The 27,741-nt window shown below is 39.3% G+C and overlaps 1 long non-coding RNA gene across 1 annotated transcript; it reads right to left on the bottom strand.

Moving 5' to 3' along the window:
* Positions 1–3,196: 3,196 nt before the first annotated feature.
* On the bottom strand, positions 3,197–12,526 carry LOC123381742. Its single transcript, XR_006589101.1, has 5 exons — positions 10,645–12,526; positions 9,316–9,519; positions 8,039–8,115; positions 6,827–6,910; positions 3,197–4,458 (listed from the first exon to the last, which is right to left on the bottom strand). It is a non-coding gene; the product is annotated as an uncharacterized LOC123381742 (long non-coding RNA).
* Between the last annotated feature and the right edge of the window lie 15,215 nt (positions 12,527–27,741).

Raw genomic sequence — 27,741 nt, 5'->3', positions numbered from 1 at the left:
GAGTTGCTATGGCTAATGTCAGAGAAATTACTGCCTGTGCTTTCTACAAGGACTTTTATGGCTTTAGGTCTCACATTTAGGTCTTTAATCCACTTTCAACTTATTTTAGTTTATAGTGAAAGAGAATGGTCCAGTTTTCCCAAAACCATTTATTGAAGATATCATCTTTTTTCTATTAGATATTCTTTCCTACTTTATGGAAGATTAATTGACCATATAATTATGGGTTCATCTTTGGATTTTCAATTCTGTTCCATTGATCTATGTATCTATTTTCTATGCCAGTACCATACTATTTTGATTACTACAGCCCTGTAATATAACTTTAAGTCCAAAATTGTGAGGCCTCCAGCTTTGCTTTTTTAAATGTTTATTTATGAGAGTGCGTGTGTGCGCGTGCACACGCGCGCGCACACACACGCACAGGGGAGGGGCAGAGAGAGAGAGAGAGAATCCCAAGCAGGCTCCGTGCTGTCAGCACAGAGCTCTATGTGGGGCTTGATCCCACAAACTGTGAGATCATGATCTGGGCCAAAATCAAGAGCCAGGATGCTTAACTGACCGAGCCACAAGGCACTGCTTGCTTTTCTTTTTCAAGACTGCTTTGGCTATTTAAGGTCTTTTGTGGTTCCATACAAATTTTAGGATTGTTTGTTCTAGTTCTGTGAAAAATGCTGTTAGTATTTTCACAGGGATTGTATTAATTCTGTAGATTTCTTTTAGTATAGACATTATATTTGTTCTTCCAATCCATGAGCATGGAATGTTTTTTCCATTTTTTTGCATCTTCTTGAATTTCTTTCATCAATATTCTATAGTTTTCAGAGTATGTGTTTTTCCATGAGGTGATTTTTTTTAACGTTTATTTATTTTTGAGACAGAGAGAGACAGAGCATGAACGGGGGAGGGGCAGAGAGAGAGAGGGAGACACAGAATCGGAAACAGGCTCCAGGCTCTGAGCCATCAGCCCAGAGCCCGACGCGGGGCTCGAACTCACGGACCGCGAGATCATGACCTGGCTGAAGTCGGACGCTTAACCGACTGCGCCACCCAGGCGCCCCGAGGTGATTTTTTTAAACGAATTTTGTTGTGGTAATCATTTTGAAATATATACATATATCAAATCATTACATTGCACATCTTAAGCTAATGCTATATGTCAAGTATATTTCAATGAAAGTGGACTGGAAAAAAAAGATAATAGTGCCAAAGATTCTATATCCATCTCAAGGATGCTCCTAAAAGAGTGAAATAAGAAAATGGGAGGGAAGAAATAATGCAAAAGAGTAGTAAACGATGATGGTGAATAATAAATGATCATTTCCCTGAATTGAAGGAAAGATGGAGAATTCCCACTGCCAATCCAGGCCTAGCTCCTAACATCCCTAGACACTAACTGCCAGACTTTCTGAACTCCAAGCATAAAGAGAAAACCAGGAGAGATTCCTACCTAAAATTTTAAACTATTCCTATTCAGAAACATAGTTCTAAGAAATCCTCTATGATTTTAAGGCTTCTCATCAATTAAACACTGAAGGAAATTTTTAGGAACTAAGAAACTTTGTTTTGAAGCAATACTTATGTGAAGTTGATAATTTATTGAGAAACAGAGAAGCCATAGATGAAGAATGGAACAAACAAACAGAGAAGAGAAGGGAAGACATAGCCTAATCTGCCTCTCTTGTATAATTTGAGGACTTCTTCTAAGATCCTCTAGGCGTCCCTCAGGAATATCCCTTCAGTGAATGAAACTCACTAATCATTATAAGTCATTTTGTGTTCAACATTGCCAATTCCCAATGTTTGCTTTTTGAAATATAAATACTTTACTGTATTCCTGGCAGGATTAGCTGATTAAAACCCTTACACCTTAGTTAAATGAGTGTCTTCACACCTCACTAAACATCTCAATCACCATGGGAGCTTTAAAAAGATACTCAAGTTCACAGGACCTCCAATAGACATAGAGGATGAACCATCGTAATAAAGCAGAAGAACACTAGAACCAAAGAACCTTGGTTAAAATTACCCTTCTGCACTAATTGGAGTAACTCACTTAAGCTTCTTGAGCCTTAATCTGCTTTCCTTCAAAAACAGAATAATATCCACTTACAGAAATCTGGAGGACCAAATGAAATGAGATGTACAATACCCGGTAGAGGTAAAATATTAGTAGTTCAGCTGATGATAGTAAACTGCTTACTAATTTTATTTGGGGCCAAGGCCAAAGGCTTTAATATTTGTCTTCTAAATAACAGTATCCTAACTACTCAGTCCCAAAATACTGTCATCAATCCTCGTGCTAACCGCTCCTTAAATAACTGCTAAGTCTTATTCTGCTAAAAGTTGTAGCTGCTTAAAGTGGTAAGTCTCTTTGTGCCAAGGTGTCATGGTTACGAAGAGATTCAACCCCAGGCTCCTACTGCCTGCTACTTTTGAAGTTCTTCCAGAGAAAGAAAACCACACCCAAGTAAGAGTGCTCTAATATAGTTACACCCTGGGAATAAACCAGCTGAATTTGGGGTAAGGCACAGTAGGAAGAATAAATTAAAAAAAAAATTGAGAATGCATTAGATGCAAAGCAACAAAATACTTCATGTATCTTTATTTGGCTGTGTTCTCCCAACTTCATCTTCCAAATCTGGCCATTGATTTTTTATTCTTCTAGGCTAGTATTATGACCAAACTGGATAAGCCAAATTAAACATTTCATAGGAATGATACTGAATAGGAGGTGTTTAAAATGAATTCAAGGTAGTCTTATATTTTCTACATTAGCACTCGGCTCTTTTGATTTTCCATTTCTCTTCATGGGCATTTCATTTTGTTCTAGAACGCAGATCTGATTTTTTAGTGCCCAAACATTATTCTTTTAAATAGCACTAATCCATTAACAGAATTTCTTCTATTTTTTTTTAAATGCTAATCATTTTGGATGGATAGCTTTTTGTTTTGCTTTATTTTGTTTTGTCTGTTTGTTTTTGAGAGAGGGGGGCAGAGAGAGGGGGACGGAGGATTCAAAACAGGCTCTGGGTTAAAAGCAGAGAGCCTGATGTGGCACAGATCATGATCTGAACCCACGTCAGATGCTCAATCGACTGAGCTACCCAGGCACCCTGAGGGGCAATGATTTTAAATGGCAATTTATTTTTTTCTGAGAAAAATCTTTGAAAATCTTCTAAACAGGGGGGCTTGGGTGGCTCAGTCAGCTGAGTGACTGACTTCGGCTCAGGTCATGATCTCACAGTTTGTGAGTTCAAACCCCACATCAGGCTTGCTGCTGTCAGCACAGAGTCTGCTTCGATCCTCGGTCCTCTTCTCCCTGTGCCCTCCCCCGACTTGTGCTCCCTCTCTCTCTCTCAAAAATAAATAAAAACATCAAAAAATTAAAATAAAATCTTCTAAACATACACTTTATTAAATGTATAAAAAACATGCTGTTTTTTTTATCTTTTCCTCTCCGCAAATGCAACAGTGACTTAAAATTATATACTTAAAAAAACTATTCTGGGGCCACCTGGGTGGTACAGTGGGTTGAGCATCCAGTGTTTGTTTTTGGCTCAGGTCATGATCTCACAGTACCCGGGATCGGGCCCCACACTGCGCTCTGTGCTGACAGCATGGAGCCAGCTTGGGATTCTCTCTTTTTCTCTCCCTGCTCCTCCCCCACTCACTCGTGTGCTGCCTCTCTCAAAATGAATAAACAAACATTAAAAAAAAAAAACATTCTATAAATACTTCCCTGAAGTACAGCTTCTTATACAACATTAGTTATATAACCAGAAGATGCTCTTCACAGAAAAGGAGATGTGTCAGTTTAGTGTAGAAGGACCATCTGTATCATCAGGTAGATAGATTGGGGAAAGTGTATTCCTGATGGAGGGAACAGTATCTGCAAAGAAACCATGAAACTACGAGTCATGTTTGGAGGACTGCCAGGAATAGAAAGTGTATGTTTGCATGTGCGTGGCAGGGGCGGGGGGGGGGGGGGGGAGGGTGTTGCTATGGTGGGAGGTGAGGTCTTTGCCAGTGAAGTGTAGTAGGGTGAGAAGAGGGAACTAACAGTAGAGACCATACAAATAACATATAGAGTTAGGTGGAAGAACAGGACCTGGTAAAACACACTGAGGGAAAAACAGTAGTTAAAGATGTAGCATTTGGGATTTTTGTTTTGGTTTTTTATCTCTGTTAGTTCATCTTTACTGACTTTTGGACATTGTTATTTTGTGTTACTGTTTTAGAATACCCCATAAGGTCCTGCTGATTGAAATTTTTGTTTTTTCCTTAGTGTTCTTGCCAGGGTCTCAACCTTTGTGGATGTGTACACTATGTTCAGCAACCTGAAGAAACTTGAAACCTGAAGATTCAATCCAAATGCCGTCAATTTACATTGGTGACCAAGTCTTTGGCTTTAGTGATGTTTGGTTTTCCTCCTAGAGCTCTGCCTACTCATTTTTTCTGCAAATTTAAAAAAAAAAAACTTTTTTAGTTTATTTTTTGGAAGAGAGAGAGAGAGAGAGGACAGGGAAAAGGCAGAGAGAGGGAAAAAGGGAGAGAAAGAACCCGAAGCAGGCTCTGTAGTCAGTGCAGAGCCTGATACAGGCCTCGAACCCACATAAAGTCAGATTGTGACATGAGCAGAAACCAAGAGTTGGATGCTTAATGGACTGAGCCACCCAGGTGCCCCATTTTTCTGCAATTTTTTAAATTTAAATTTTATATTTTTATATTTTAACTTTTATTGTGGTAAAATATACATAACATAAAATTTACCATCTCAACTGATTTTTTAATGTTTATCTATTTTGAGACAGAGAGAACATGCATGTGTGCACGAGCAGGGGAGGGGCACAGAAAGAGAGAAGAGAGAAGAGAGAGAGAAGAGAGAGAGAAGAGAGAGAGGAGAGAGGAGAGAGGGAGAGAGAGAGAGAGAGAGAGAGAGAGAGAGAGAGAGAGAGAGAATCTCAAACAGGCTCTGTGCTGAATGTGCAGAAGATGGGGGGCTAGATCTCATGAACTGTGAGATCATGGCCTGAGCCCAAATCAAGAACCAGATGCTTAACTGCCTGAGCCACTCACCCAGGTACATCTTAGTTATTTTTAAGTGTACAGTTCAGGAGTGTTAAATATATCACATTGTTATGTAACCATCACCACCATCCATCTCTATAATACTTTTCATCTTGCAAAAGAGAAGCTCTATATACCCATTAAACAACTCCTCATTCCTCTGTCTTCCCGGACTCGGGCAACTACTATTCTACTTTGTGTCCCTGTGAATTTGACTACTCTAAGTACCTTATATAAGCGGAATCATAGAATATTTGTCTTTTTGTGACTGGCTTGTTCCCCTTAGCAGAATGTGCTCAAGAGTCATCCACATTGTCACATTTGTCAGAATTTCCTTCTTTTTTAAAAGCTGGATAATATTCCATTCCACTTTATGCCATATTTTGCTTATCCATTTAATCAATAATAGACACTTGTGTTGTTTCCACCTTTGGGCTATTGCAAATAATGCTGCTAATGAACATTAGCAAGTATTCTTTGATATCTTGCTTTCAGTTGTTTTTTATACCCAAAAGTGGCATTGCTGGATTATATGGTAATTCTATCCTTACTCTTTTGAGGAACTGCTACTGTAGAACTGGAATTCTAATATACCGCTGTTGGAAATGTAAAATGGTGCAACCAGTTTGGAAAAGATTTTGGCAGTTTCCCCAAAAGTTAACATATCCCTACCACAGGACACAGCCATTCTGCTCTCCCAAAAGATATGAAAGCATTGCTCCTATGAATTTCTTAACAGTCAAAATCTGGAAAAAACAAACAAACCAATATCCATCAACATCTGGATAGATAAACAAGTGGATGAACAAACTGTGGTACGTTTACAGAATGGAATAGTACTCGGCATTATAAGGGAATAAAACATCAATGGATAAATTACAAAATGTATGCTAAAAGAAACCAGAATTTTAAAAGAGTACATATGATTCTGCTTATAAAAAATCTAATAAATGAAAACTAATGTATAATAACAGAAAGCTTATCAATAAGTGGTGAAGGGGGGATAGGGAAGAGTCAGAGGGAGGGATTATAATGATGCATGGGGAAACTTTTAGGGGCACTAGATATGGTTATTACCTTGATGTAGACATGGTATCATGGCTGTCTACATATGCCAATGTCAACAATTTGTATACTTTAAGTATGTGAAGTTTACTGCATGTCAGTTATATCTCAATAAAGCTGCTAAACATTTTGTAGTCACAGTAAATAACAGTATAAAACAATTAAGCAATAAAATGTAATATAGACGCACATGGAGTTCATATATTTTGGTAAATAGTGTAAATATGAATGTCATTTAAGGTCTTCCTACTTATGAAATCATAACCTTAACATCTCCTTTTACTAGACTTGGAATGAGTATTGGGGCTGTAGAGCAGGATATGTAAATAACTGTCTCCTCAGAGGGAGGGCTAAGATAAATTAAATAATCTGCCCAAGGTCAATAGCTAATCAGTTTGATTATGCGTTTGAATTCAGGCTGCACCACACTGGTTAGCACTCATCTGCCCCTCCAGATTCACCTTCCATCTTCTCTACCCTGCCCTAAGCCTTGGGTAGCTAACCTGTAAGGACTCCTGCATTGGTCTAGATTTACCACTGGCTTCCCATTGGGTTTGGCCAGTGGGAACACTAGCAGAAGATGACTGGTGGGTGGGGGGTGGGGGGAGAGTGAGGTCAATGTAGTCCTTCTCAACACTTCTTCCCTCTTCCCTGGGTGATTCCCTTGGCATCACCCGACAGTTCACTGTACCTGTCCACTGTATCTCTTGTCACCTGAGGTACTCTTCACACAATTACTTCCTTTCAGGTTCCAGTAGCCACTCCTTCCCCTTACCTGTTCAGGATAGAGGTACTTAACCAGTTATTAACAGCCCTGACATTCTGCACTATTTCTTGTGGTTTCCTTACAATCTGCAAACACTTTTATAAGCAGTCCCTATATTAAACTTTCCTCAAGTTTCCCAAATTGAGTATACTACCTGTTTCCTATTAGGACCCTGATCTGTACGATAATAACAAAGTTTGATGAAGAGGCATCATTTCTGCCCAGTAAGGGCAAGGTAAGTTTGTGCCAGAATGTCTATATAGAAAGGAGTAGAAAGCTGGTTGGAGAGATATAGTGGTTTAGGGGAACTTTTTGTTTATTTTTAATTTTGTGTTTAATTAAACTATATCCCCAACATGGGGCTTGAACTCACAACCCCAAGATCGAGACTGGCATGCTCTGCTGACTGAGCCAGCCAGGTGCCCCATGGGAGTTTTTTTGTTTAATTTTTGTTTTACAGGGGAACTATTTTGAAACTGCATTTGCAGAGCAAGCAGTATTTTTCCTCGAATTAAATGCTGATTTGATGGATGCTTGTAGGGCTTAACCCAACTATGAGCTAAGATTCTCTGATGGCAAAGCAGCCCACCAGCTTACACTCCTTGGTTCCATTTGATCCTCAAGAGTGACAGAGAAAGCCTCAATGTTTGAGATCAGCATTACAGCACTATTAATTCCACTCACAAAGAACATATACAAGTACTTCTTAGGACTACTTTGCCGTTGAGCCCACGAAAACTCACCTTTCCCTACTTATGTCTCCTGAAACAAGTGCACCTCTAGGAAGTTAGGATATGTTGCATAATGATTGGTGATAAACAGTCTATAAAGTCTCCCTGTTTTCTCGAGAGAGGTGCAAGATCAATCAAAAACTTTATTCATGAACATTTGGTTCTGCCAGAGGTCACCATGAAGTGAATTTCCCCCCTTTAATTCCACATTCCTTCCACTCATGGACTGTGCCCCAAAGGCACAGGAAATACTCAAGGGTTTTTGGCACAGTCTAGTTTTCATCAGTGCATGAAAGAAATGTCCTGACACAATTCAAAAAAGCCAGGGATTTCTATACCTCATGCTTAGAATGTCATCAACAAGTATTTGCGGGTGCCAAAAAGTACACGTTGGCGGTGTGCTTACCTCTCCCACTGATCAGCTCACGTGATTATGTGAGTACAAATATCTCATTCCTCTTCCTACTACATATGGGTTCACACCTACAGCAGAGGAAATACAGAAAAAGAGCCGGCCACAAGTTTTTATAACACAGGCCTCTCCTTCATATTCTTTCCCCACCTTCCACACTCGTGGAACTCATTCAGAGGGCATTGGTGCATCTGGAAATGTAGCTTATTCTCGTCTGCAAGATTCTTACGCTGAGGGAAATCATGGTCACCAGCAATGAACTGGCATCCATAGATTTTAAGTTCTGCCTACGCTTCCAACCGTTTAGCATATTGACGCCACAAGGCCAAGGCAAAGTTACATTTAGGTAGCCTGAACTTCAGAAGAGGAGGGAAGATCAAATACCTTTTGCTCCCCAGAGGCTGACTACTCTAAACAGCATGTTGAGGCAATCACAAGCCACAACTGTGTCTTCAACTGATGCCAGGAATGGAATGGAAACTTACACACACACAAACATGCACACACACCTGGTCTGTGTCCTAGCAGCTACAGGGGTAGTTGGCTCTAGAGAAGACATTTGATTCATGTTGTCTTCTACTCACTAGTTTTGCTTCTAATATTTTCCTTATAGATACCACATTCTATATGCCTCTGTGCATGTCGTGTGCTCCAGTCAAATCCACTGGTGTCCATGACTATAGTATTTGGAATACTATATGGAATATAGCATTTGGAATAGTATATGGAATATAGTATTCCATAGTATTTGTCTACATCTCCTGGTTTTTGTAGAAATTACTCCATTGTTTCATTAACTGGACAATCTGGATCTGATCTTTGGAGGAAGAATTTGGAACTTAACGACCGCGCCTTTTAATGAAAAGATTAACAAGGCTTCAGAGCTGAACAGCCCTGTATTTGTTTAAAATGGGTCTTGCATTTTGCTCTTCTGAGGAGTAACATACAATACTGAGTCTTGTCCCAGATTTATATACCATTCCAATCCCCTTGCCCATGTTCTAAATAAAGGCTGTGTGACTATATGTTTGAAATAGAAATAACTCCAGTGTGCTATGGCTTTGTTTATAAAAACGAGTTGCTAGACGTTTTCTTGGATCTTTGCGAGAAGTGACATCCTATACTGATGCCCTTTCTGTAATCACAACACTAACCACTTCCAGCCCCTGGTATTGTGTTGCAGGATTTTGATGATGTTTAGTTTTACACTTATTAAAGAACCACGTCCCGCTTGATTATCCTTTTTCCTGCACTGCTGGCAGAGCACATACCATCTTAAGTCTATACGGGATTACACACACTTCCACTGATTTTGCTGAGCGTCGGTGATGCAGCTTGGCCAGGAATCCTCAGTCAGTCCTCTTCCTAATTTGGTACGACTGGCAGGCAGTCTGTCCCTGACAACACCATGACACCCCAGTCACTCCCTCTGGTTGCTCACTGGGGGAGGGAACACCAGGGACCCAGTCTTGTTGCTGAGGAAATGAAGCACATTCATTTACCCTGCTGCTTCACACAGACAAGAAAGGCCAAAACAAACAGTGACCCAGCATGCTGAACGCTGCTGAAACATCTGAGACATTCTTCCAGTCTGGGACTCCTGCCCTGTGAGACCCAAATTTACAAGGATGGCTTTCTCCCTCCCTTTTTCCCCCATTCCTCTTTTGCTCTCAAATACGCCGGTTATCAATATGAGCACTTCAGAAGGAAGACATTTTAAATCATGAGATTTCAAAAATTGAAAGTTACGTCAGGGGTCATTCAGTACTGGTTTTCAAATTGTTCTGAAGAACCCCATGATCTCCCAAATGCACCCAGGGTTACTGCCGACCCCCCACCCCCACCCCACAACCACACACCTAAGGGAAGGACAGAAAGGAGTGGAGTTCCAGGACTCCACGTCCCCCATCCCCTTCAGCAGCAGCACCCCTTTGATCTGTTTTTGTATATCAAAGGTCCTCAAAAGATTTCCTTTACAAAAAAGGATTGCATATTTTTTAAAAAGCAGTTTGGGAACCACTGAGTTGGGGAAGGGACTGGTCCCAAAATCCCAGTCAACTGGATTAGGACCCAGAGTCCCAGCTTCTCAACCCGTTTTCCCACCCCCACCCTCACTCCCCTGGAGCAGTTAGAATAATCAAATACCACCTGAATCTGCCTCTCAAGTTTGAGAAGCCATTTTCCCTCATGGGTTTTATAATAACTCTTACCCTGCCAAGTAAAGACACCCAGTGAAGGGGTGTCCTCACTATGTTAGGGAGCACCAGGTCACGGTAGCCAATTCCTTACCTCTAGATATTTGGCCCTAGGTTACAAAAGATTAATTTAGAGCTAAGCAAGTTTGAAACTGGGCTGTATCAAGGGTCCGTGAGTGTGCTTTTAGATCCCTTCATCAAACTTCGCCCACAACACCAATACAAGGTGACAGAGAACACCTCTTCTGGTTCCAACTTCCTCTAAGGCAGAGTCTGAGGGCCAGGACTTCTGCCGCCCCGCTTCCAGGGAGAGCCAGGCTAGTGGGAATTTGCTGCCACACTCTCTCTGCCCCCTTTGAACCCTTGCTTTCCTTCCTCCCAGACTGGGGTTACTTGGTTACCTACCTGTGGTGCAGCTTTCAGCTCCCCTTCCCACCACAGCAGGAAAGAAAAAGCTTTCTTGGCTCCCTCATAAATATTCATGACCTGCGGTGCTGCTTCCTCAAGTCCCTTCCCAGGTGAAAATGATACCTTTGAAAATGATTATGGCCATGATTTGCCTCAGAAGCAGTCAGGCTTCCTCCCCCAGTTGGGATCTAGGAGATCTTCGTTCAGCAAAAGTGTCGGCTTACCTGTGAATTGGAAAGATCAGGATTCCTGCCAGGGTGCAGGCAAAGAGTCCTTCCCTCCTTGGGGGGGAATTAATTCTAGAGGGGAGCCCTGGAAACTCAAAATAATCCCATCAAGACTCACCTGTTCCCCCTTTAAAGAGGGAACCAGGAAGAACAGTGCTCTTAAAGAGAACACAGAACTTTTTTTCCTTGCTCTACTCTCTGCTTCCAACCTGAGGGAAGGGAAGTCAAATAAAAATGGGGATGGGGATCCGTCTGCAAAGTGATTCCCCAATTCCAGGCTGCCTGGCAGAAAGTCAAATCCTCTACAACTGGAGCCCCAGGGGAGCATTGTGGTCCCAAGTAGTAGAGAAAAGGCTGGACACTGATGAAGGGTGGAGGACCCGGTGAGCTGAAAGGTGGGGCCTTCAGATAGCCCCAGAGAAAATATCCTGCAGCCATCTGCTTGCATGGAACTTTAAGAGACATTTCGAGGCAATCATCTTTTTGAGGGGGATGAATACACTCCGCCTGAATTATCTGGGTGATGGAGTGAGGTTTTACATAAAGGACTCTTAAATACAGAGAACAAAACTGAGGGTTGCTGGAGGGGCTGTGGCTGGGGAGGATGGGCTAAATGGGTGATGGGTATTAAGGAGGACACTTGTTGGGATGAGCACTGGGTGTTATTATGTTAAGTGATGAATCACTGAATTCTATTCCTGAAACTAATACTACACTGTATGTTAACTAACTTGAATTTAAATAAATTTTTAAAAAGGGAGGTTTTGCCTTTGAAATCTGTGGCTCCCAGTTCCTGACTAAAATTGTTACCCTTCGTGTTTGAATGGTGTAGGGGATGATGCAGTCTGGGCCCGGATCCTCTTTGTCCTTCCATCTCTCACTTTGGAATTCTCTCTCCCTTCCCCTTATGCCATAAATAACCTTCTTACCTTAATGCCCTATGTTCAAGCCGCCAAACTGGAGTTTAAGAGGTTTACTGCTCCCCTTACTTTCCATTTGGGGATCTTAAGATGATTCTTCAGATGAAAAATTATTTTCTTTGTGCTTTCATTTGGACAAAGATAGAGTTCAAGCCTCTGTTAATGGCCCAACAAAGTGGTTGGGCGATGATTGGTTTCCTGGCATCCAGGTGCAGGACATTCAGAGACTTGCCCTTAATTCTTCCACAATCATGGGGCTGGGTCAGGTGATAAGGCTGAAGGGCTGTCATTTTCAGCGTCTATCTAGCCATTCATGGCTTCCAGACATCCATTCTTTTGTTACCTTTGTTACCTGTCCTGCCACTATGAGTCATCACACTTTTAGAGAAAAGCGTATTTCCTGAAGACGTTAAATTGATTATAGCATTTTTGTCTGGTCCTTTGTTTCAGAGCTTTCTGTGTAGTTTCCATTCAAAATGCTCTTTAGCCTGTCATGCTGTCAAATGGTGGGTATGGGTAAAGACATGTGTTTGCATTTGGGTGTCAGCTCCTGACATTTGTATTTATTTGTACATATGTATTTTGTTTGTTCAAATAAATGTTTCATCAGATGTAGAGTACAGTAGGGAGATTCAGGGAAGGAGCCAGTACAATGCAACAGCAAGTGAAATATTTCTCAATAAGACTTGGAATTCTGACTTCTGGTTAATTGTAAAGATGATCTGGAGGAAGAACTAGCACATCAGGGAGCTAAGGTTTGTATTTATCTTTTAATGTTATTGTTATATTATACAGTTTACTGCATAAATAATGGAAACGCTAGTAATAACAATTTAGGGACCACTCAACTGTTGTGTGCACTGTATTTCATTGATACTTTTTGGAACTGTGCAGAACCACAATGATTCCCTATTTAATGAACATGCAGTGGTAAATTAAAAAATGAAGGTTTTTTTCCCAAATGGATAAAATTTGTTTTTAATTCATCCCACTTAAAAGCACTCCATCATCTGTTCGCTAAAAATCACTCAATAGTCCTAAAAAGAAACTTTTTTTCATATTGTCTTTCTACTATTTTTTTAACACTGCAAATTTAATACGGCATTACTAGGAAGAAAAAAAATACCTTGCAAACTGAAATGATACTAATTGAACCTGAATGGATATAGACTATTGTGTTTATCTGAATGTTTGGCTATATATTTAAGGTATATTTGAAAAGTAAAAAGCTAAGAATTCGACATAATAGTTTTCATAGGTACAAGGGATAATTGTGGTCAATGAAGGATTAATATTTTCATATTCTATAAAGAGAACTTTTCATGTTTGCCTATCTTATACTTGGTTTAATAAAGAAATCATTATACTGAAATTATTTCGTTGAGAGTATGCTCATTCATTTTTGCATTTCCAGTGTCTACAACATAGTAGTTGCTCAAGGAACATTTATTGAATGATTTCAGTGAATACCACTTTGCCCTTAAATACCCCTCTCTCTCCAATTTTGAGGCAAAACAGGAAGAGGAGAGAAATGACTTAAAATAGATAAAATGTACTAAAACCCTACTTTTCCCCAGGCACTTGATATCTGTGATATCACTAAATATTCCCCTAAACCTGTAAGATTGGTATCCCTATTTCAATTTTGCAGAATGTGAAACTGATGTTCAGCAAGGGGATGACAGACACATTATAATAGGACACATATATAATAAATGATACAGCTGGAATTGAATCCAGTTGTGATTCTAAAACATGTGGGTTGTTTTTGATTTTACCACTTTTTGACTCATAAATCCAACAATTATTTTTGAACACATAGGATGTGCCAGGCACTGTTCTAGACACCAGACACAAGAGTAAATTTTAAAAGATAGTTTCTGGCAAAAAAAAAAAAAAAAAAAGGATAAAGTTTCTATCCTTGTAGAGCTTATGTTGTAGAGACAAAGGATAAACAAATCTACAGCACAACACTGGTCCAAATAACACTGAAAAATAGTTATTTGGGTACATCACTAAAACAGAATTAGTCTGCTTTCTAAAACTCAGAAAACAGGAGGTGTGAAAGCAGTGTGGGGAGAGCAGAGTAATTTCAGAGCGTGATTTCAGAGAGGCACAGTCAGAAACGCAGGGCCTGGATATGCCATTGTAAACACTTTGTTTCTCATTAGGGAAGATGGAAAGCTGAAGAGTGATATGCCCCACTTCACATTTAAAGATTTTCAAAAAATTTTTTTAAGTTTATTTATTTATTTTGAGAGAGAGAGCAGGTGGAGTAGGGGCAGAGAGAGAGAGGAGATCTGAGAGCGAATCCCAAGCAGGCTCTGCACTGTCAGCGCAGAGGCCGAAGAAACAGGGCTCGAATTCACAAACCGTGAGATCATGACCTGAGCCGAAATCAAGAGTCCAGCACTTAACTGACTGCCACCAGGAGCCCCACATTTAAAGATTTTTAAAAGGGGGAAGGGAACAAGAAAGATGACCAAGTTGGAGGCCCTTCCCTTGTAAGAATCCAGGCAAGAGGTGGCGGTGCCAGAGACCCGGGTGATAGCAGGAGGTGTATAGCGAGATTGTTGGATTCTAGACAAAATTTGTGGAGGGACTGATTAGATGAGGGGTGCTTTTGGAGTTGCTGTGGTTACTCCCTATCCTGCTGGATCAGAATCATGTTATTTTTGTAGTTTCCTCATCTGTAAAATGGGAATGATTTTAGAGAACCCATCCTGACAAATGTCCTTGGCATCACAGAGTACACAGTAAGCATTCAATAAACATTATTCCTAGAGATTAGCAAAGCTAATTGGACAGGGAGCATTGGCAGCTCTCTAAGCATGCAACCTGGAGCAGGTCACAAAGGCAGCCCAGGTTTGGGACTGGCTCAGAGACGGTGGGCTGAGAGGGCCCGTTTAGCTGGTGATGAGCACCCCTGCACCTGCTGTGGGGAATGTAAGAGTGAAGAGAGGAAAGTGAAAGTGTGTGAAAGACAGGATTCTCCAAAGAACAAGTGTATGATGTTAGTTCTTGACCTCGAGTGCTGTGCAGATACAGCTTACATATCCAAAGATTACTGGGGAAACTCTACAACATACCTAATGATTCTGAGAGGGAGACATTTTCAAATGGTGAAGTTTTAGATGGCTAAGTTATGGGATGCAGGAAATGAAAGGATAGAAAAAAAAAGAGGGATATAGGTCCCCCTATAAATTTAACTGTGGTTATGGAACACTTTTTACAGATGATTGACCCCCATCTTCACAATTAGGGGAGTTTTTATTAAAACTCCAGGATTGTTTTGGTGAAATATCTGCTTTCCTATTCACCCTGCAGGAATTCTTATTCAATAATAAGGTAATCTTCAACAACGATTGAAAACTCCTGTTGATGGGCACCTGTGTGTCTCAATCCATTAAGCGTCCGACTTTGGCTCAGGTCATGATCTCACAGTTCGTGGGTTCGAGCCTTGCATCAGGTGCTACACTGACAGCACGAAGCCTGTTTCGGATCCTCTGCCTCTCTATCTCTGCTTCTCCCCAGCATGCACCCTCTGTCTCTCAAAAATAAACAACCATTGAAAAAAAATTTTTTTTAAGAAACTCCTGTTGATAGAATTCTGACTTTAATTTTGATTCTGTTTTCAACTAATTTTTGTTAGCTAGACTTTTAAAAATTACAAAATTAATACATGTTCACACTAAACAATTCAAAAATTGTACAAAGAAATGATAGTAGAAGGTAAACGTGTTCTCCATCCTGCAATCCCCCATGTTTCTTACCCCAGAGGTACCGCTCTCACTGGTTTGTTGTGAATCATACCAGGAATGCTCTATGTATATATATACAAGCACACACATATATGTACATAATTTAAATGTTTTTATCCGAGCAGGAGGGAACAATTTGGCAATCAACTCTACTCACTTAACAACATACAGGAGGTTGTATTAGCATGACCACAATTGAAAACTAGGCCTCTTAAGACTGAGGCCAAAATACAATAGTTAGTAGTGAGAAAATGATTTTATTGGGCCTTGATCTTTAAGGAACACTAAAATTTATGAAAATACTTTTCACATTTTTAACAAAATTTAGATTATGATTGCAACCTTGTAGTATTTCTTAGAAGGAGAAAAAATCAAGTGTGAGGGGTGAGAAGTTGGAGCCTTTCCTCCTTCCAAATTGTATGCTAGCTCAGTAGAATATCTTTCCACCCACATTTAATTTTCACAGCATTATCTTAAGGACAGTCATTTGTATGAAATTATTTCTGGGCTTTATCAGTTTTCCCAAGGATCTCAGGTACAAATCCTTTGACGTTCAAATTATGTTCTTTTGAAGTGTCTATCTTGTCATCATTGTTACTCTTTTGTCTTGTTGATGAGTCTGATTATCAGATCAACATTTGGCACTGGTATGATGTGAGCTGTTCTCATTATCTGAAGGCAGAGATAGCAAGGTAGGATATTTGAGTGGCCAGTTACTTAGTGAATATTTTCATGTTACCATGGCTTTTACTTTACAATCTTGTTACTACAAGGATATGCAGGTAATGATTAAAGATAATTCCCTCTAGTCTTGGGCACCCAGAGCTAACAATCTTTTTAATGGGCTACATACATTTCCTACTTGCCATTCTAGGGATATGCCATCATTTATTTAACCAATGCATTATTGGCAGACAGGAAATATGTTAAGGTTTTTAAAGTACAAACAATGCTAAAATGAACATTCATACACACACATATATTTGTACACAGGAAAAACATTTTAGAAGTGGAATTGCCAAGTCAGAGGGTACTAGTACATGTCACATTTTGATAGACTCTAGCAAATTGCCCTTTAAATGGCTTCACCAGTTTATCCTCACACTATCAATGTATGAAATGGCCTATTGATCACACCCTTTTCAACACTATTACCACAACTTTCTAATTTTTGCCAATCTGATGTTAAAAAATAATCCTATTGTTTTTATTCTCATTTCTTTAACTGTAGATGATGTTAAACCTGTCTTTTATTCTTTGCTCTTTTGCCATTGGTATTTCTTTTTCTATAAACTTCCTATTCATATTCTTTATCTGCCTTTATAATTGAGTTACTCATCTTTTTCATATTCACGTATAACATTTTTCCATATTAAAAAATAGCCCTTTGCTACATGGGATGCATGTACTTTTCCTCAATCTGTCATTTGTCCTTGACTTTGTTTTGTGTGTTGTCATATAAACATTAAATTTTTATACAATTCATGTTAGCAGCCTCTTCCCCACTATAAAATTGTTTTTTAATTCTACTGTGTTTTCTTCTTGAACCTTTGTATTTCATTTGTAAGCATGTTAAATATACTTGGAATAAGAGATTTTTAAAAAATAACTTTTTATTTCATTTGCAGGTTTGGTCATCACTTTATCCCTGTACGAGATAAGTGTAATAAATGGTGTAAACACCATTGATTCCCTCTCTTCTGCTAACATGGAGAACATATGTGCCCACTAAACTTGTCTGATTACAAATTATGACTGAAGGAATGAGGGAAGGGTTTTTGTATATACAAGTCACCAGATGTTTTATAATGATTCTGTTAATATGAGCCTCAGGATTAGACTAGAACCAGTGTTACAGGTCAAGACTGAAGCTCATTGACCAAGCTATGCGGGAAAGTTTGTGCAGCGCCTGCTGGCACAATACATAAATATCCAGATTTATTGCTCTCTGTCTCCAGCACCGAATTTGCCCACAGATTTATGAAAGGGAAAACATGAAATTGAGATTTGTAAATATTTGAAGTTTACTTCTGAGATCTAAAAAGGCAGTAAGAAGGCTAGTAATAAATTCAAAATAGAGGTTGGGGAATGCAGTAAGTTTGCAATTATAGGAATATAACTTAAGGAAGGAATCACAAACAATAAAATTTAATAATTTCACCCTTGGTTCATAAAACACTGAGCTCCAACTGACATAAATTATTAGCCTGAGGTAAAAAGGAGGTAAGTGAATATGGATTGTCACAGAGGAAATCGTTGGTAGATTTGGCAACCAGAGTTAGAATCTCTAATTCTTCTGGCAGTTGGATTCTCCTTGCAAGTCAGTAAAGGCCAAAAGCCTTTAAGAGGTTTTACCAATATGCATGATGCGCATTGTCTTTTGCCCTATTTGTAACTACTGACATCTTGGAAGTCTCTGAAAGAAGGCATTTCAGCAGCTTGATTAGTTTTCTATATTTTATTAATCAAGAGTCCAGTTCCTTCAGCAATCAAGTTCTGTGGCTTGTATGATTGTGAGCCTGTGTCAATTTTCAGGGCTAATATTAGGCTTGATTTAAGAAAAGCAGTTAAACCAGTGATGAGAATCTGTGCCAATTTCCCCATGCCTTGGTTTCCTCGTCTTTAAAATGGGGTTATTGATAAATTCCAGTGGCAGATTCCACTGTGTGTACTTAATGCTAAACCTTACTACAGTCTTATTAACATGCCAAGGTCACTCTTAGCTGGTATTGGGCCTTCCTAAGATTTATGAAAATGCAACCCAATGGGCAGATGACCTACCAAGTGGTACCCCTTCCTCTGGACGGATACGGTTGGGTCACATCTTGATGTGTGGGTTGTACAGAGTATGGGCTGGATTCCAGCCTCTGCTGGCTACCTTTATGCAGGGAGGTCCTGAAAGGAACCCAGGGTTTTTGTTTAATTGGCAGAGATTCCTTGATCTCAAGGAAAGTAGACCCAGAGTCTGGCCTAGAGATAAGCATGGTTAACCAATAAGATGAAAATGAAAGTCAGCTAGGGTCTTCCTTGATAAAGGAAAGACCCAGGAGGAGAAACATTGTGTCCCGGTTCTACCTGTGAATTGTAATCATGTGATAGCACAATGCTCTAGTGGTCAGTGCTCTCGTGGTCATTATATAGTTATGAATGGAAGACCAAGAGACTTGACCTAAAGCCCTAACACCAATGAGTTACCAAAACAATACTAGAATTCTCCTACTTCTGGACTTCAATATGAGAAAAATCCCATTTGTTTAAGCCACTGTTAGTTGGGTTTTGTGTGGCTTGAAGCTGAAAGCTTTCCTAATGGATAAAGAACCACAAGGGCTGGTGTGAGGATAAAATGAGATGGTATAATTAACCCTGTTAGTCAGGAACATAGAAAGGACTCAGTAATTGATGACTGCGAATGGTGGTCATGATGGCAATAATTGTGGTCATATTAAGCAGGATAAAAGAAAGAGCTTGGGACTAAGCTAAACTACCTCAGTATGAGTTTCTTTGTGTCTTTGGCAAATTACCTATCCTAGGGCTCAATTTACATCTATCTCTGTAAAAAAGAGTTAAAAATAATACTTGTCTCACAAGGTAGTTGTAAAGACCCAAAGGGAAGGTATGTGAAAAGCATTTTATAAACTATGAATATGATATAGAGGTTACTTGTTATTGTCATAGTATCTTAGGTCTCGGTTCAAAGACAGGATAAAAATTGCCCTCAAATTAGAGATAAAAGCAATAATAAATGGCTAAGTCTGATTTTAGTCAAGGGTATTGAGTAATAAGAATTAAAAATAACTTTCAATCTGTTTTAGCCATAAGCGGATCTCATTTTCATACCTGGAAACCTAAAAAAAAAGGCAATAAAACCACCTTATCTAGAGTGGGAAGGATGAGTTATTTTCCCCCCACAGCTTCAGTGCACTATTAAAGAAATCTTGACAATGAAAAAGAATGAGGAAATTTTAAACTGGAAGGTGACACAGCAGAGAATAGAATACAGAAATGAAGGTCAGGTTTTGGGGGGGATAAGGTGTTTCATGGGGTGCTCAGCAGAGAAGGTGGCCTCAGAAAGGATCCAGAAATAGCAGTAAATTACAGTTATTTCCTTTTTGGTCTTCTCTGGCTCTAGCTTTGGTGGGCACTTCCAATGGAGATCTAAATAAGGAGTTATACATCCCAAGGATACAAGATGGGGGCTTGCTTAGGCCCAGTCAGGAAATAAGGGTGCTATTTAATGGGTCTGCCTCTGCTCCACAGTGTCCTTAAACATAAACATACACAACCTTAGTGACCTTCAAGGTCCTAATCATGATGTGTAATAATTAGAGTTTGCATCTGGTATTTCACCATTCAAACCTCTACACTAGGGCATTAATAAAACTTTGATTAATTTGATTAATTTGATTAGTTAATTTAATTAAGAAAATATCTCCATGCTTGGGTTTGGTATGAGTCTTTCTTTTACCATCCTAATTCCAAATAATTCAGTAACCCTGTGTCTCAAATGCTCTAGATCCCACATAGACTTGGTTATTTCCTTGTAACACAGCAGAGCCATGTACTTCTGAGAAGTTTCTAACATGCTAAAAGTTTATACTTTAAAAAATAAACTTCATCAATGGAAAATATTCATTTTATTTCTGTTCTGACTTGCAAAGTTGGAGATTTACGTAAATCCAGGTGGTAGACTTTTCCTATAACGTGTGTTCTGCAGAAACAAGCCCCTGTAATGGTCTGAAAACCAAGTAGGGTTTGTTGATGATCCCAGCCTTTCGTAGGAAAGAAACACCTCTGGGTGAGTACTAATATCAGATCATCTTTGTCCATTAATCAAAAACAAATTATTCTCTGGTTAATTTCTGAGCTACATTTCTACCACTACAGGTTTGCTTTTTAATTATTTCATGCCGTTTCAATGTAGTCAACAAAAGCAGACAGTTTCAAGTGCTGTTCCTGGCACTATTAATGAGTTAAACATTTAATTCGGAAGAGACTGTCCCTTTGCTCATCAGGCTCTGTTAATATTAGTTTATTAGTTTGTGTACATGCTGAGCTGCTGAGCTAAAGATACCCTCATTTACAATGACTGAAATAAGCAAGATGTTTGTCTCTCTCTCTCACATTACAGTCCAGAGGTAGATGGGGAGGCCTGTGCTGGTAGGTGGCTCTGACATTATCAACTTGTGACTTCCACTTATTGGTCCAAAGTTATTGCCATAGTCCTTCCCACCTCACAGCCAGAGAAAAGACCTACTGATTTTAAAAGCAAGATTTGTAAGTGGCTCCCATCACTCTCCCAGTCACGCCACTGGCCAAACCATAGTTTCACTTAGCTAGAAGGGAGGTAAGTAAATGTGGAGCTGAGAACTCACCAATTTGCCTAGCTAAGATTCTGTTGTTATGGAAGAGGGAAAGAATGGATGTTAAGGAATAACAGAAGTCTGTTACCCTGAAGCTTCTGAAATTTTGGTGTACATATAAATTACCTGGGAACCTTGTTGAAATGCTGACTCATTAAGTCTGGGGTGGAATTTGAGACATTATGTTATCAAACAAGCTTCTAATTCTTGCTTGATGTCAGTGCTGCTGGTCTGTAGACCACAGTGAGCAAGGAACTAGAAGACTCTTTCAATTACAGGAAACAGGGATTCCTTTAGGATCACTTGTTTCCAGGAAGGTTGTGAAAAATCAAGGCAACTCTAGTTATCACAACCCTCTCTTAACCAATGGAATATTTATCTTTGTGTGAATGTACCACTTTTCTCTCATACCAAACTGGATAATTCTCTACATATTCTCTAGCCCAAAATCTGACAAAAACATTTGTTGCTTCAGTTAGACTGAGGACCTTCCCCAATCAAGTGCCATGATTTCATGGGTCACTTGGCAGTCTGTAAATGGGATAAGCTTTGTTTTAATCAGTAGCCACATTAACATGAACAGCCTGACTTGGCTTCTCTGACCAAATGTGTAGGCAATACAGCTTAAATTATAGGGGAAGCCATATAGAAAACCATACATAGTTTCTTTGTTTGCACGTTATAGTAAACCACAGAAACTTAACACTTTGTGTATGAAAAACTGAGAAATATCAAGGCAACACAGATTGGTGCTTGGATATGATGGCATATAATTATTACAGTTGGTAAAGTCACTGTTTTTTACTTACAGAAAAAATAGATGCACATTCTTTATACTGAAAAGCACAAGAAAAACTCATAATTTAATTTTAGTTTAATTCATATTTTTCCAAGTTAACTTTAAAATTAAGCAAGATAAGGAGTACCAAGTTATAGAAAGAACAAAAAAGAATAGTTTAAATAGAAAAATACACTGTCAGGGAGTCTGGGTGGCTCAGTCAGTTAAGGGTTGGAGTACAGTTCAGGTCATGATCTCACAATTCATGGGTTCAAGCCTCACATGGAGCTCTGCACTAAAAGCTTGGATTCTGATTCAGATTCTGTGTCTCTCTCGCTCTCTGCCCCTCCCCATGATCTCACAGCTATGAGTTCGAGCCCCACATTGGGCTCTGTGCTGACAGCTCAAAGCCTGGAGCCTTTTTCGGATTCTGTGTCTCCCTCTCTCTCTACCACTCTCTCGTTCTTGCTCTCTCTCTCTCTAAAATAAACATTAAAAAAATTTTTTAAAGAAAAGATACACTGTTTACACTTTATATAATTAACCATGTTTTGCTCTCCAATCTCAATGTGTTCTTACTTAATGCCATATTGGGATGACTTTTATACTTCACTATAACCCACTTTAATTAGTAGATCTGATTCTTTTTTGATTCTCAGACCATCTGACACTCATCTTGGCTTTTAGAGATCTCCTCTCTCCACAGAAGTCCTCCTATTTTTTGGGGGGGTTCTGTCTTTCCTTTGCCCTCTAAGTATACACAAGCATGATTAGATGCAGCTGTTTTTAATTAACCCCTTCAGCTGTCCTCCAGATGAATGACTCAATATGACTTGGCAAATTGATGGTTTCTAAGGAGTAACACATATTTACATCACACCAATATGTTTAATAATGTTAACCCATGTTACACCAGCAGAGCAACAACAATGACCCATCCTACTCATAAAATCCAGTTCAGGTGACTTACTAGGTTGGAATGACTTCTCAGTGAGCTGAAGTCTTGCAATAGGAATTTAGGGTTCTGATGGGTCTTTTTTTCTCTTTTGCGTGGGAATTAGGCAAGGACAGCAAGATCTGAATGGGCCCCTTCTGATGACTATAGGGCACAGGGAAAGGGTACTTCTTAGATTGGCCAGGTATTGTGAATGTGAAGGATGTAAAATGTTGAATGGTAGAAGGGTGAATCAAGGCATAAATCAGAAGACCAGGCAGAACAGAAGACAAGCTGTGGAAGCCAAAACTGGAAGGCAGGAAGCCAAAGATTGTGAAGCAGTAAAATGAACCAGAAGCAGCTGTAAGGAAGTCCTGGAATAAAGATGGAATTTGCCCATCCACCCCACCACCCTGGAAGAATTTTTAAGTTTTTCTCTTGCCAACTTGGACAAGTATGTATGGAGGCTTGTTGAAAAGAGTATAGAATAGGTGGGATCAAAATAAGTCTCTTCCTTAAAGAGGCCAGGCCAACACCAGATAAACCCTAGAAATTATTAAGTTTGTATAATTTCCTTTAATCCTAGGGTCACCTGGTCTGGGTCTGGGAGTAGTCCTTTATTCATTCTGCAAATACTTATTGAGTAGAAGTGAAATAGTACAAATAGGAATTAGATATACTTCTTGCCCTCAGAGACCTTATATTCTTGTTGGCTTGAGAGAAGCGTCTAAATATAATATGACACAAAACATACATCTCATACTTTGAAAAGGGCAGTCAGGCTCCACAGACGAGAAAGGAAAGGGACCTGCCCTCAAGGAGTTATAATATGGCAAAAAGAGAGAGGCATAAATATAAAAGGAGAAAATATGAAAAAAAAAAACCTCACATACATTCTGTGAAAGCAGTCTATACAGAGTCTAAGGGGGCAGAAGGGAAAGGGGCCAATTCTTTCCGGATGGTGGAAGTGGGTGGTGAGATGTTCAGGAAATCCTTCAAAAGGAGGTAACATATACTGTAAGATATATAGGGTAATATAAAACTGACAACAGGAATAAGAAAAGCATTTAAGGCAAAGGTAGTAAAAGCACAATGTCATGAAATATTATTGAAATTTGAGGGCAACTCTGTTTGTAGCTCTGTTAGGCTTGAGGTGAGGTAATGGGGATGGATGAAGATATAGGCAGGAGAGGTAGGTAGATAAGCACACATTTATGGAAATAATAATTGGCTAGGAAACTTGGGCAAAGCCAACACACACCAATCCCATAGCCAACTTGGTTTTCCACTGGATCTCTGAGAAAAAAATGTTTATATTTAAACACCTATTTTATGCAAGGTCCTGATATACTATGGATGAGGGAGTAAAAATATGAATAAGACAATTTAGATCCTCACAGAGTTTACATTCTTGTATGAAACACTAATATGGATGCCAAAACTGGAAAACAATGTAGAACCTAAGTATAATTTAGGTAAGAAGTAGGTGTCCTAGTACCTTAAGGGAATAAGAATTATTTTTTCCAACTTTATGGAGGTATAATTGAATATAAAAATATGCCTGAGGTGTACGATGTGATTATTTGATATATGCACTTATTGCAAAATGATTACCACAAAAAGGTTAATTAACACATCTATCACCTCAGTTACCCCTTTTTATTGTGAGAACTAGTAAGATTTACTGTTAGTTACAATATACTATTGTTAACTATAATGATCATCCTGTATATTAGATCCCCAGAATTTATTCATCTTATAACTGGAATTTATATTCTTTGATTATCTTGACTCATTTCCCCCCAAACTGCCCCTGCCCCTGGCAACTACCAATCTACTCTGTTTCTAGAAGTTATTCTTTTTTAGATTCCACACATAAGTGAGATAATATAGCAGTTGTCTTTGTTTCACTATTTCATTTAGCTTAACAACCCACAAGGTTCATTATTGCAAATAGAAGAATTTCCTCCTTTTTTATAGTAAAATAATATCTCACTATATGTGTGTTGGTGGGTACCACATTTTCTTTCTCTATTCATCCATTGACAAATGCTTAGACTGTTTTCATGTCATGGATAATGTAAATAATGCTGCAATGAACATGGTGGTCCAGATATCTCTTCAAAATCATAATTTCATTTTCTTCAGATATATACCCAGAAATTGCTGGCATTGCTACATCATATGGTCATTCTCCCTTTTTTTTTTTTTTGAGGAATCTCCCTACTGTTTTCCACAATGACTGCACCAACTTACTTTCTATCAACAGTGTGTAAGAATTCCCTTTTCTATACATCTTTGCCAGCACTTGTTATCTCTTCTCTTTTTGGGATGATAGTGATTCTAACAAGTGTGAGGTGATATGTTACTGTGGTGATATGTTACCTTGATTTGCATTTTCCTGATGATTAGTAATGCTAAGCTCCTTTTCACCTACCTGTTGGCCATCTGTATATTTTCTTTGGAAAAATGTCTGTTCAGGTTCTCTGCCCATTTTTTAGTTGAATTATATGGTTTTATTGCTACTGAGTTGTAGGAATTGTTGGATATTAACCCCTTACCAGATAGATAGTTTGCAAATATTTTCTTCCAATCACATAGGTTGCCGTTTCATTTTGTTGATTGTTTCTTTTGCTATACAGAAGCTTTTTAAGTTTGATGTAGTCCCATTTGTTTATTTTTGCTTTTGTTACCTTTGCTTTTGGTATCATATCCAAAAAGTCATTGCCAAAACTAATGTCAAGGAGTTTTCCCCCTATGTTTTCCTTTAGGAGTCTTAGGGTTTTTGGTCTTACATTTAAGTGTTTAATTCATTTCAAGTAAATTTTGCACATGATACAAGAGAGGGGTCCAGTTTCATTCTCTTGCATGTGACTATTCAATTTTTCATAACACCATTTATTGCAGAGACAATCTTTTTCCCTTTGAGTATTCTTGGATCCCATGTTAAATATAAGTTGACTAGATAATATTTCTTATTGTAAAGAGTTGAGGAAGACTTCATGAAGAAGGTGACATTTAAAGCTGGTATTTGGGGCATGGGGAAAGGTGGGATTGCGGAAAAAGAAGTCTAGGTAGGGGGAAGAAGAGTAGGAGAGACACAGAAACATATAAGCATTTGGCATGATGACGAATGGAAAGTACTCCAATGTAGCTTTGGGGTAGATTGTATACAGGGAAATGAGTGGGAGATATAACCAGAGAAGTAAGTTGTGGTGATGCTGACATACAAATATTAGAGTTTATTCTATGATAATGGAAAGGGGCAGACCCAGCAGACCTAACCACTTAGACAGAGGTAGAGACAGGAACAGAGAAAGAGGCAGACACTGCCCAAGTGAGCTGACATATGGAGCAAAGGGAAACCCCAGAGAGGACCCATGGCTCATAGACCCAGGATAAAAAATAAGGCAGGGTGAATTTAGGCATGTCACTTTGTCTATAAGCAAAACATGTTTCCACAGAACGTCCTCTGAATCATCAGAACAGTCACTCCTTCTCCAGTGGGGAAGAGCTAGGGAAGAGGGTTCTTACATGATTAGATACATCCTCCTTTCTTTGGGCTGAGGCAGAGTAGAGACAGGATGCTGAAAATTCTCCTCCTTTTTCAGAGCTAACTGAATTATAGAAAATGCATCCCAGAAGGAAGGACTAATTAGAGGAGATGGGTCCATGAGATGTTTGAACGGTAGAGTTTATAGGATATGACAACAACTGGTTGTGGAGAGAAAAGGTGGGAAATAGGTTAAGGTACTATCCAGGATAACCGGGCACAGAGATACCTATAAATAAGGGGGAGAAACAGGTGGATAACTGTGGAGGAGAAGAGATGAGTTTCCAGTGGGATTTCCTCTGAGATGTAAAGAAGGTAATTAAAAATGAGTCAATCAGGACAACAAAGTGAATTTAAGAAATTGCATTAGGAATGTTTTTATGCAAGCAAAAGAAACTCAACTTGAATTAGAATATATGGCTATTTATAGGCTCACATAACTAGGAATTTCAAGGAATCAATAGAGTTTCAGTCATAGCTGCTCCAGGCTTCAAACATATTATCAGGAATTAGCCATCACTCTCCATCTCTTGGCTCTTCTTCCCTCTGTGCTGGTTTCATTCCCCGGCTGATTTCCCACATGGTAGGAGGGATGACTAGGGGCAGCTCTCGGCTTACTGTTCTTATAACTGGTATCCCAGTGAGAAGAGAACATGTCTCTTTCATGAGATTTCTAGCAAACGTTCTAGAGAAAAGTCTGATTTTCCCTCTTTGGCACCTGTAATTGGCTAGGCCTGGTCATGTGCCCAGAGCTACCAAGCCATAGAGACTGGTAGGATGAATTTTTAAATATACTTTTTCATGTTTGTTTGCTTTTGAGAAAGAGAGAGAGTGCATGAACATGTGCACGAGCAGAGGAGGGGCAGAGGGGGGTGGGGACAGAGGATCTGAAGCAAGCTCTGTGCCCACAGCAGAGAGCCTGATGTGGGGCTCGAACACACGAACTGTGAGATCATGATCTGAGCTGAAGTCAGATGCTTAACCAACTGAGCCACCCAGGCGCTCCTGGTAGGATGAATTTTGAATTCCTTCAACTTGCTTGGGGGTGTGGGATCTTAGAGCACAGTATAGTCTAAGGATTTTAGGCATGGGTGGTGGGGTGGGGACGGCAATTGTCAGGGGAAAGCAGATTGAGACATTGGGCATTTGAGGAGAAGGTCTATGAAAGAAAGGGTAGCAGAATGGGGTCAGTCCCAAAGATAACTTCACTGACTTCACAGTTTTATTTGGAGTTTCTGGCCTTTGTCTTTCTAAGAGGAAACCACTGCTGTAAACAGAAAAATGCAGTATGAATAACAAATATGCAGAAAATAGAGTCAATTCACCAAAAGGTTTTGTAAAACTAACCTCTTAATCTTTACCCATTTCTTGGCCAGGTTCTAATGATAAAGTAAATTACAGGGCTGTGTGTACGTTCAGTTACACAGACTCATTCTTCAGTGCAGTCATCTCAAATTTCAAATAAAGAATCTTCCAAATCTTTTCAAATAGATAAGGTGATGTAGAGCAGAAGTCAAGATCTGCTATGAAAATAAAGTATAGCATGTATATTGAGCCAAGA

Source organism: Felis catus, chromosome D4 (genome assembly GCF_018350175.1).
Source record: "Felis catus isolate Fca126 chromosome D4, F.catus_Fca126_mat1.0, whole genome shotgun sequence".
Classification (NCBI taxonomy): domain Eukaryota; kingdom Metazoa; phylum Chordata; class Mammalia; order Carnivora; family Felidae; genus Felis; species Felis catus.
The sequence above is the reverse complement of the archived record's forward strand: the minus strand, read 5'-3'. Positions and strand labels throughout refer to the sequence as shown.